Genomic DNA, 9875 nt, shown 5'->3' on the forward strand with positions numbered 1-9875 from the left:
ACAGAAAATACAATGTAACCACATGCAAATAATACAGGCAACAGTGATGCTATATCAAACTACAATAATACATATGGCAAATAGGAATATCGCTGCATACTGCATATTAACAATCAGCTAAGCGGAATCCTCATTTTAAGATTATATTTAGTTGTGCAAAAGTAGCCATTAGCAAGATCCTTCCAGATCAGATGAACTTTAGAGGAATCTCAATGGCTACCAGGGGGACTCAGGTCATGTAAACTAAAACATAAGCTTGGTTCTTACTTGTTATTTACAGAAATGGATGACAAGAGTAGAAATATTTAGGAAGTAGTACTCAACTGTAGACCTCCAAGTAAGGGAGGGGCAAGAGAAAATGGGGGAGAGAGATTAAAAAAAAAATAGGCGGTCTCCAACCCTTAGAAAGGCTTAAATTCAATCCACCTAAACCAAATCTCATGATACAGCTCAATTTTATTTAAGGATCAAAAGGCATATTCCTCCATGATTCTTATGTAGTCAACAATATCAATCACTGATTTCAGGGTTGGGGGGAGAGCTTTTTTCCAATCCCTAATCTAATAGTATTTTAACAATTACTTTAGGGGCATAATTTACTATTTTATCTGCTTACATAAAAACAATACTATTTTAAAAAAAATATAACTTGCTTATTTATTATTTGTAAAACAGAAAATGACATGTGCTTGCATTTTTTTTGTCAATAAGGAAAATCATGACACTTGCTAATTGGTTAATAGAGGAGACAATAAATTATCTACAGACCTGGGTCTTACATGTTAACATGTTTCAGCAAAACCATTTAAAATAATACAGGGAATAAAAGGAAATGCATGGTTCTGCTCAAGTGATTTCTGAAGGTTTATGTTTAACTGGGGTTGATAAGGACGACTGCCACATTTGGGACATGATTCCACAGCTTGAAAACACAAAGTAGATTTATTAAAGAGAGGAGCATCCATTTAATACTCCAAGATTTTTTGCCAGAGAAAGAAGGCTCCCAATGTATTCTAATAAAGTGATTTGTTTTACTCACAAAGCGATTTAAATAAATTCCACTCTTTAAAAATCCATTTGTTTAGCTGAAATTCAAATCACATTCCTTAGCCAGATTTCCCACCGAATTTTAAAAATAAATAAAAAATAACCAGATTTTTCTTCTCCCCAGAAACCCTGGGTAACTGTGTGTTGTGAACTATAAGGTGCAGTGTGTTGCCTAAGGGTGCTGACGTGCTGACACCAGCTTCCTAACCAGTACGCCAGTTATTGGCTGGCAGATTAAATAACTCTGGGTACATTCCCCCGGGGTAATTGACAACCCCCTACTCATGCACCATTTGGCTAGCATGAACAGAAAGAGGCATTGCACAAGGAATTAAGAAGATTCAGATTGGGAGACTCCAGGAAGTAGTTGAGTCACGGTTAGACGGGGAAGTAAAAATCAGTGGAAGAGATGGGCCACTTCTGAGCTGGTACAACCAGATTTGTCAGATTGAGTGAAGCTGTTGGGAATATCAGTTGAGGGGTGGCAATGTCAGGGAGTGCTGTTTTGCCTAGTATAGTGAACAGTCCTTCAGTTATGGAAGAGGAGCATACTATAGTAAACAGTCCTTCAGTCATGGAAGAGGAGCATACTATAGTAAACAGTCCTTCAGTCATGAAAGAGGGGCATTCAAGTCTGGGCCTGACACAGATGTTGGTTGTAGGAGACTCTATAATTAGGAAGATTAACAGTGTAATTTGTTATCCAGTTCCCTTGATTAGAACAGTTTGCTGTCTTCCAGGGGTTTGTGTTAAGACATATTGTGGAGTTTATTGATATATTGTAAGAGGGCTATGGGTCTGATCCTGCAGTCATGGTGCATATTGGCACTAATGAAGGAATCAGCGGGAGATGGAATGTCCTAAAAAATTACTAAAGGGAGTTAAGTAGCAAGCTAAAATCTTAAAAGACCTCCAAGGTAATATTTTCAGAGATATTGCCTGTGCCATGTTTTAACCCAGTAAGGCAGAAAGAGCTAAGGTCAGTTAATTTCTGTTTAAAAACATGGTGTAGAAATGAGAAGTTTGACTTTTCAGAGCACTGGGCTGACTTTTCGCTTGGGTACAATTTGTACAGTAAGGTTGGATTGCCCCTGAATTACATGGGTGCCGGTGTGTTGAGGGAGAGGATGGTAGCACACTTAGAGAATCTTTTGAACTAGGCAAAGGGGGGAGGGTCAGTCCAAACATAATAGAACAGACTGATCATTATATTAATATGACACACTTATAATATCTCAAGGAAGGGATGACAGAAGGGTACACTTAAGAAATGTCATATTAGAAAGTTTGGAAGAAAGCTCATCAAGTAGCAGCATAAAGCACATGAAAATTAAATGTATGACAGCAAATGCAAGTAGCATGATGGGTAAAATGGTGGAGTTGGAGCTCTTAGTTGAAGAAGAGCACTATGATATTATCAGTATAACTGAAACCTGGTGGAATGAACTTAGAGGGATATACTTTATTTAGGAGAGGCAGGACTAATAAAAGGGGTGTAGGAATTTGCAACTATTTTAATCCTGACCATAAACCTACAATAAGGGAACATTTTTATGATGAAAGAGATGATAATGTAAAGACTCTGTGGGATGAAATAAGGAGTGGAAAAAAATACAAAAAAATAATACTAGTAATATTTAACAAGACCCCCTACATTAGTGATATGGAAGAAAATCAACTACCAATGCAAATAGGAAAGGCTGCTAATACCAGTGCTGTAATGATGTAAGATTTGAACTACCCCGACATAAACTGGGCAAATAAAACTTGTAATACAGCTAAGGGAGATACAACATTGTAGATTTTTACATTTTCTCAAGGATTGCTTCTAGTCATAATAATTAGAGGAGCCAACTAGGAATAAATCTATATTGGATTTAGTGCTATCAAATGATACAGATATATCAAACATAGAAGTCAAAGAACATTTTGGTAACAGTGATCATAACATGGTCACCTTTAAAAATCACTTTTCGATAAACAGGGTTATAAGGATTCAACTAAGACTTCATTTCAAGAAAGAAAAAACATAATTTATTTGAGAACTTACCTGATAAATTAATTTCTTTCATATTGGCAAGAGTCCATGAGCTAGTGACGTATGGGATATACATTCCTACCAGGAGGGGCAAAGTTTCCCAAACCTCAAAATGCCTATAAAAACACCCCACACCACACCCACAATTCAGTTTAATGAATAGCCAAGAAGTGGGGTGATAAGAAAGGAGCGAAAGCATCAACAAGGAATTTGAATAATTGTGCTTTATACAAAAAAATCATAACCACCATAAAAAGGGTGGGCCTCATGGACTCTTGCCAATATGAAAGAAATGAATTTATCAGGTAAGTTCTTACATAAATTATGTTTTCTTTCATGTAATTGGCAAGAGTCCATGAGCTAGTGACATATGGGATAGCAAATACCCAAGATGTGGAACGCAAGAGTCACTAGAGAGGGAGGGTTAAAAATAAAGACAGCCAATTCCGCTGAAAAATGAATCCACAACCCAAATCAAAAGTTTTAATCTTTATAATGAAAAAAACTGAAATTATAAGCAGAAGAATCAAACTGAAACAGCTGCCTGAAGTACTTTTCTACCAAAAACTGCTTCTGAAGAAGAGAAAACATCAAAATGGTAGAATTTAGTAAAAGTATGCAAAGAAGACCAAGTCGCTGCTTTGCAAATCTGATCAACAGAAGCTTCATTCTTAAAAGCCCAGGAAGTAGAAACTGATCTAGTAGAATGAGCTGTAATCCTCTGAGGCGGGGATTTACCCGACTCCAAATAAGCATGATGAAACAAAAGCTTTAACCAAGATGCCAAAGAAATGGCAGAAGCCTTCTGACTTTTCCTAGAACCAGAAAAGATAACAAATAGACTAGAAGTCTTTCTGAAATCTTTAGTAGCTTCAACATAATATTTCAAAGCTCTTACCACATCCAAAGAATGTAAGGATCTTTCCAAAGAATTCTTAGGATTAGGACACAAGGAAGGGACAATAATTTCTCTACTAATATTGTTAGAATTCACAACTTTAGGTAAAAATTTAAATGAAGTCCACAAAACCGCCTTATCCTGATGAAAAATCAGAAAAGGAGACTCGCAAGAAAGAGCAGATAATACAGAAACTCTTCTAGCAGAAGAGATGGCCAAAAGGAACAATACTTTCCATGAAAGTAATTTAATGTCCAAAGAATACATAGGCTCAAACGTAAGAGCCTGTAAAGCCCTCAGAACCAAATTAAGACTCCAAGGAGGAGAAATTGGCTTAATGACAGGCTTGATACGAACCAAAGCCTGAACAAAACAATCAGGAAGATTAGCAATATTTCTGTGAAACAGCACAGAATGAGCAGAGATTTGTCCTTTCAAGGAACTTGCAGACAAACCCTTATCCAAACCATCCGGAAGAAACTGTAAATTCCTAGGAATTCTAAAAAATGCCAAGAGAATTTATGAGAAGAGCATCATGAGATGTAAGTCTTCCAAACTCGATAATAAATCTTTCTAGACACAGATTTACGAGCCTGCAACATAGTATTAATCACTGAGTCAGAGAAACCTCTATGACTAAGCACTAAGCGTTCAATTTCCATACCATCAAATTTAATAATTTGAGATCCTGACAGAGAAAACGAACCTTGAGATATAAGGTCTGGCCTTAATGGAAGTGACCAAGGTTGGCAACTGGACATCCGAACAAGATCCATATACCGAAACCTGAGCGGAGCAGCACAAACGATTGCTCCATGATGATTTTGAAAATCACTCTTAAAAGAAGAACCAGAGGCGGAAAAATATAGGCAGGTTGATAACTCCAAGGAAGTGTCAATGCATACACTGCTTCCGCCTGAGGATCCCTGGATAGGTACCTGGGAAGTTTACTGTTTAGATGAGATGCCATCAGATCTATTTCTGGAAGCCCCCACATCTGAACAATTTGAAAAAACACATCTGGGTGAAGAGACCATTCTCCTAGATGTAAAGCTTGATTGACAGAGATAATCCGCTTCCCAATTGTCTATACCTAGGATATGGACCGCAGAAATTAGACAGGAGCTGGATTTATCCCAAGCAAGTATCTGAGATACTTCTTTCACAGCCTGAGGACTGAGAGTCCCACCCTGATGATTGACATATGCCACAGTTGTGACATTGTCTGTCTGAAAACCAATAAACGTCTCTCTCTTCAAAAAGAAGAAGCCAAAACTGAAGAACTCTGAGAAATGCACGGAGTTCCAAAATATTGAATGGTAATCTCGCCTCTTGAGATTTCCAAACCCCTTGTGCTGACAGAGATCCCCAGACAGCTTCCCAACCTAAAAGACTCACATCTGTTGTGATCATGGTCCAGGTTGGATGAACCGAAGAGACCCGTAGAACCTTTAAGATGGTGATCTAACCACCAAGTCAGAGATAGTTGAATATTGGGATTCAAAGATATTAAAAGTTATATCCTAGAATAATCCCTGCACCATTAATTCAGCATTAAAAACTGGAAAGGTTTCATATGAAAATGAGCAAAGGGAATCGAATCCAATGCTGCAGTCATGAAACCTAAAACTTCCATACATATAGCTACTGAAGAAAATAATAGAGACTGAAGGTTCCAACAAGCTGAACACAATATAATTGTCTCTTGTCTGTTAGAGACAAAGACATTGACACAATCTATCTGGAAACCTAAAAAAGGTGACCCTTGTCTGAGGAATCAAGGAGCTTTTGATAAAAAAGATCCTCCAACCATGTGTTTGAAGAAACAACAGAAGTTGAATCGTATGAGATTCTGCAGAATGAAAAGACTGAGCAAGTACCACGAGATCGTCCAAATAAGGAAACGCTGAGAACCTTGAATATGAAGATATGAATCCTGTAAGTCTATTGTAGGCAAATAATGCCCTTGCGGAACAAAAGGCAGGCAGAATAGACCTTATAATCACCATTCTGAAAGATGGTACTCAAACATGACAATTCAAAAGTTTCTTTCTTTGGGACAATGAATAGTTCTGAATAAAACCCCAGACCCCGTTCCTGAAACAGAACTGGTATGAATACCCCAGATAACTCCAGGTCTGAAACACACTTCAGGAAAGTCTGAGCCTTTACTGGAATAGCTAGAATATGTGAGAGAGAAAAAGACTTCTCACAGGCGGTCTTACTCTGAATCCTATTCTGTACCCCAATCTAAGAAGTTTGGACCGAATTGAACCAAACAACTTTAGAAAATCTTAACCTGCCCCCTACCAGCTAAACTGGAATAAGGGCCGCACCTTCATGCGAATTTGGGGGCTAACTTTGATCTTTTAAATGCTTTGAATTCATTCCATTTTGAAGAAAGCTTCCAATTAAAAACATGTTACTTGGGAAAGAATTAGGATTCCGTTCCTTATTAAGAACAAAAAACTAATATAAGCTTAAGATTTACTCTTAGAACTTAATCTTGAAGCAAAAAAAAAAAAAAACTCCCTTCCCCAGAGTAACAGTTGAAAGTATTGAATCCAATAGTGGACCAAATAATTTATTACCTTGGAAAAATAAAAATCTGGATTTTAGAAATCAAATTAGCATTCCAAGATTTAAGTCACAAAGTTCTTCTAGCTAAAATAGCTAAAGACATAGATTTAACCTCAATTGTGAAAATATAAAAAAATGACATCACAAATGAAATTATTAGCATGTTGAATCAACTTAAAAATGCTAAACAAATCATAATCTGATACTTGTTGCTATAAAGTATCCAAACAAAAAGTTGAAGCAGTTGCAAGATCAGCCAAATAAATTGCAGGCCTAAGAAAAGGACCTGAAAATAAAATAATTTTCCTTAGATAAGATACAAATTTCCCATCTGAAGGAACTTAAAAATAAATACTATTTTCCATAGGAATAGTAGTATGTTAAGCAAGAGTAGAGATAACCCCATTAACTTTGGGGATATTTCCCCAATACTCCAAACTAACTGCTGGCAAAGGATACAATTGAAAAACCTTAAAGAAGGAATAAAATAAGTATCAGGCCTATTCCATTCCCTAGTATCAGGAACTGGAAAAAACCTCTGAAGAAAGGCCTAAGAAAAGGACCTGAAAATAAAATAATTTTCCTTAGAAAAGATACAAGTTTCCCATCCGAAGGAACTTAGAAATAAATACTATTTTCCATAGGAATAGTAGTATGTTAAGCAAGAGTAGAGATAACCCCATTAACTTTGGGGATATTTCCCCAATACTCCAAACTAACTGCTGGCAAAGGATACAATTTAAAAACCATAAAGAAGGAATAAAATAAGTATCAGGCCTATTCCATTCCCTAGTATCAGGAACTGGAAAAAAACATCTGAAGAAACCACAGGAGGTTAATAAGCAGAATTTAAATGTTAGCTAGTCTTAAAATCAAAAGAACTAGACTCCTCAATATCCAATATAATCAACACCTTTTCAACAAATAACAAATGTACTCTATTTAAAAGTAAAAAAGTAGATTTGTTAGTGTCAATATCTGATGAAGGATATTCTGAATCAAATAAATCCTCATCAGAGAAGGATAATTCAGTATGTTGTTGGTCAATTGAAAATTCATCAACTAAATGAGAAGTTTAAAAAAGACCTTTACATTTTATTAGAAGGCGGGATGGCAGACAAAGCCTTTAGAATAGAATCAGAAAAATAATCCTATAAATTCCTAGGTATATCTTATACAGTAGATGTTAAAAGAATAGCAATAGATAATGCATTAATACTGATGGACTCTGCATGAGAAAATTTATCATGATAACTTATTACAAACCATAGCTAAAGATAAAAATTCATAACATTAGAATAAATGAACTTAGCTTTGGTAGGACTGATATTAGTCATCAGGAATCCAACAGTGTTTTCTGATACAGGAACAGTTTTTGAGATATCTTGCAAATGTAAGAGAAAAAACAACATATAAAGCAAAATATCAATTTCCTTAAATAACAGTTTCAGGAATGGGGAAAAAAATGTAAACAAAATAAGCCTCTGAAAACCAGAAGCAGAATAAAATAGACTTAAATAATGTCAGAAATCTGGCGCCAAGTATGACGCCCACAACTGACAAAATATTTTTTCGCGCCAAGAACGTCTGCAACAAACACGAGCATCATAGATGACGCAACTATGTGAAAATTCTCGGCGCCAACTAAGACGCCGGAAATACGAAAATACGTCAAACGTAATTCTCGCGCCAAAAAAGTATTGCGCCAAGAATGACACAATAAATTATAACATTTTGCGCACCCGCAGCCTAACAGCCCACAATTTAGAAAGAATGTCAATTTGAAAATTCCAGGCAAGAATTTTTTTTTTTTAAATATGCATTTCCCAAAATGAAACTGACAGTCTGCAAAAAGGAAATATACTGATAAACCTGAATCATGGCAAATATAAGTACAAACATTATATTTAGAACTTTACAAATAAAGTGCCAAACCATAGCTGAGAGTGTCTAAATAAAGGAAAACCTACTAACCAAAAGACACTCATCTACATATAGCAGATAGCCAAACCAGTACTGAAACGAGAATCAGTAGAGGTAATGGTATATAAGAGTATATCGTCGATCTGAAAAGGGAGGTAGGAGAAGAATCTCCCGCTGTCATTCACTGCACTCTGAGAGGAAAACCAGGCTTCAGCCTGCTGAGAAGCGCATATCAACGTAGAAATCTAGCACAAACTTACTTCACCACCTCCATAGGAGGCAAAGTTTGTAAAACTGAATTGTGGGTGTGGTGAGGGGTGTATTTATAGGCATTTTGAGGTTTGGGAAACTTTGCCCCTCCTGGTAGGAATGTATATCCCATACGTCACTAGCTCATGGACTCTTGCCAATTACATGAAATAAATTTAATCATTTAAGGAAATCGTTAAATAACATAAATTGGGACAAATAATTCTCTAATAAAAATACAAAGGATAAATGGATAACATTTACAACTTTGTTAAATAAATATACATACCGAATGGTTCTAAAACAAAAATAAATAAATCCAAGCCAATGTGGCGTTTGCATTGCAGCTAACTTGTAATATTTTGTGCTCCACTCATAATCTGGCCCTAAATAAATGCTTGATAGAATGATGCATTCAAAGAAAATATTTATCTGAGAATAACATGTAGATGTATTTTTTAAAGTTTCATTAGCTGTTTAAATATTGACAAAATAAGTGTAAAGTTTAAGGGGCATATTTATGCGGATCATGTCCGCTGCACATCGATAAATGCCAACAGCATACGCTCTCTGCATTTATTATTGCCCAAACAGTACTTGTGAACTGCTGGTGCAATACCACCCCCTGCAGATTCGCGGCTAATCGGCCGTGAAGCAGGGGGTTTCAATCAACCCGATTGTATTCGATCGGGTTGATTTCTGTCAATTTCTGTCCACTGACTCAGAGCAGGTGGACAAGCAGCGGTCTTTAGATCAAGCTCCGTACGGAGCTTGATAAATATGCCCCTATGTGTCTATAAAACAATGGGAGCTGCTATTTTGTAACTTAGGTTACTTTCTCTGCTGTGGCCAATTAGGGACAGTTATAAAAAGGTCACTAGAGTGCGCAATCAATGGCTGTGTGGAATATAACAGTGTTTTGCACTTCCATTTCTAAAATGAACTGAAAAGCTCACAATTTCAGAATAGAATTACAGGCAAAGGGGACAAAATAAGTAAAGAAAGTATAACGCAAATGTATTCTCATATATATGATTTATTATTTTATATTACCATCTCAAAGTGTTTAATGTACATTCAAATAGCAACATCTCTATTTTTGCAGATGATACAAAGTTGTGCAAGGTCATTAGGTCAGTG

This window comes from Bombina bombina, chromosome 8, assembly GCF_027579735.1.
Source record: "Bombina bombina isolate aBomBom1 chromosome 8, aBomBom1.pri, whole genome shotgun sequence".
Taxonomy (NCBI): Eukaryota; Metazoa; Chordata; class Amphibia; order Anura; family Bombinatoridae; genus Bombina; species Bombina bombina.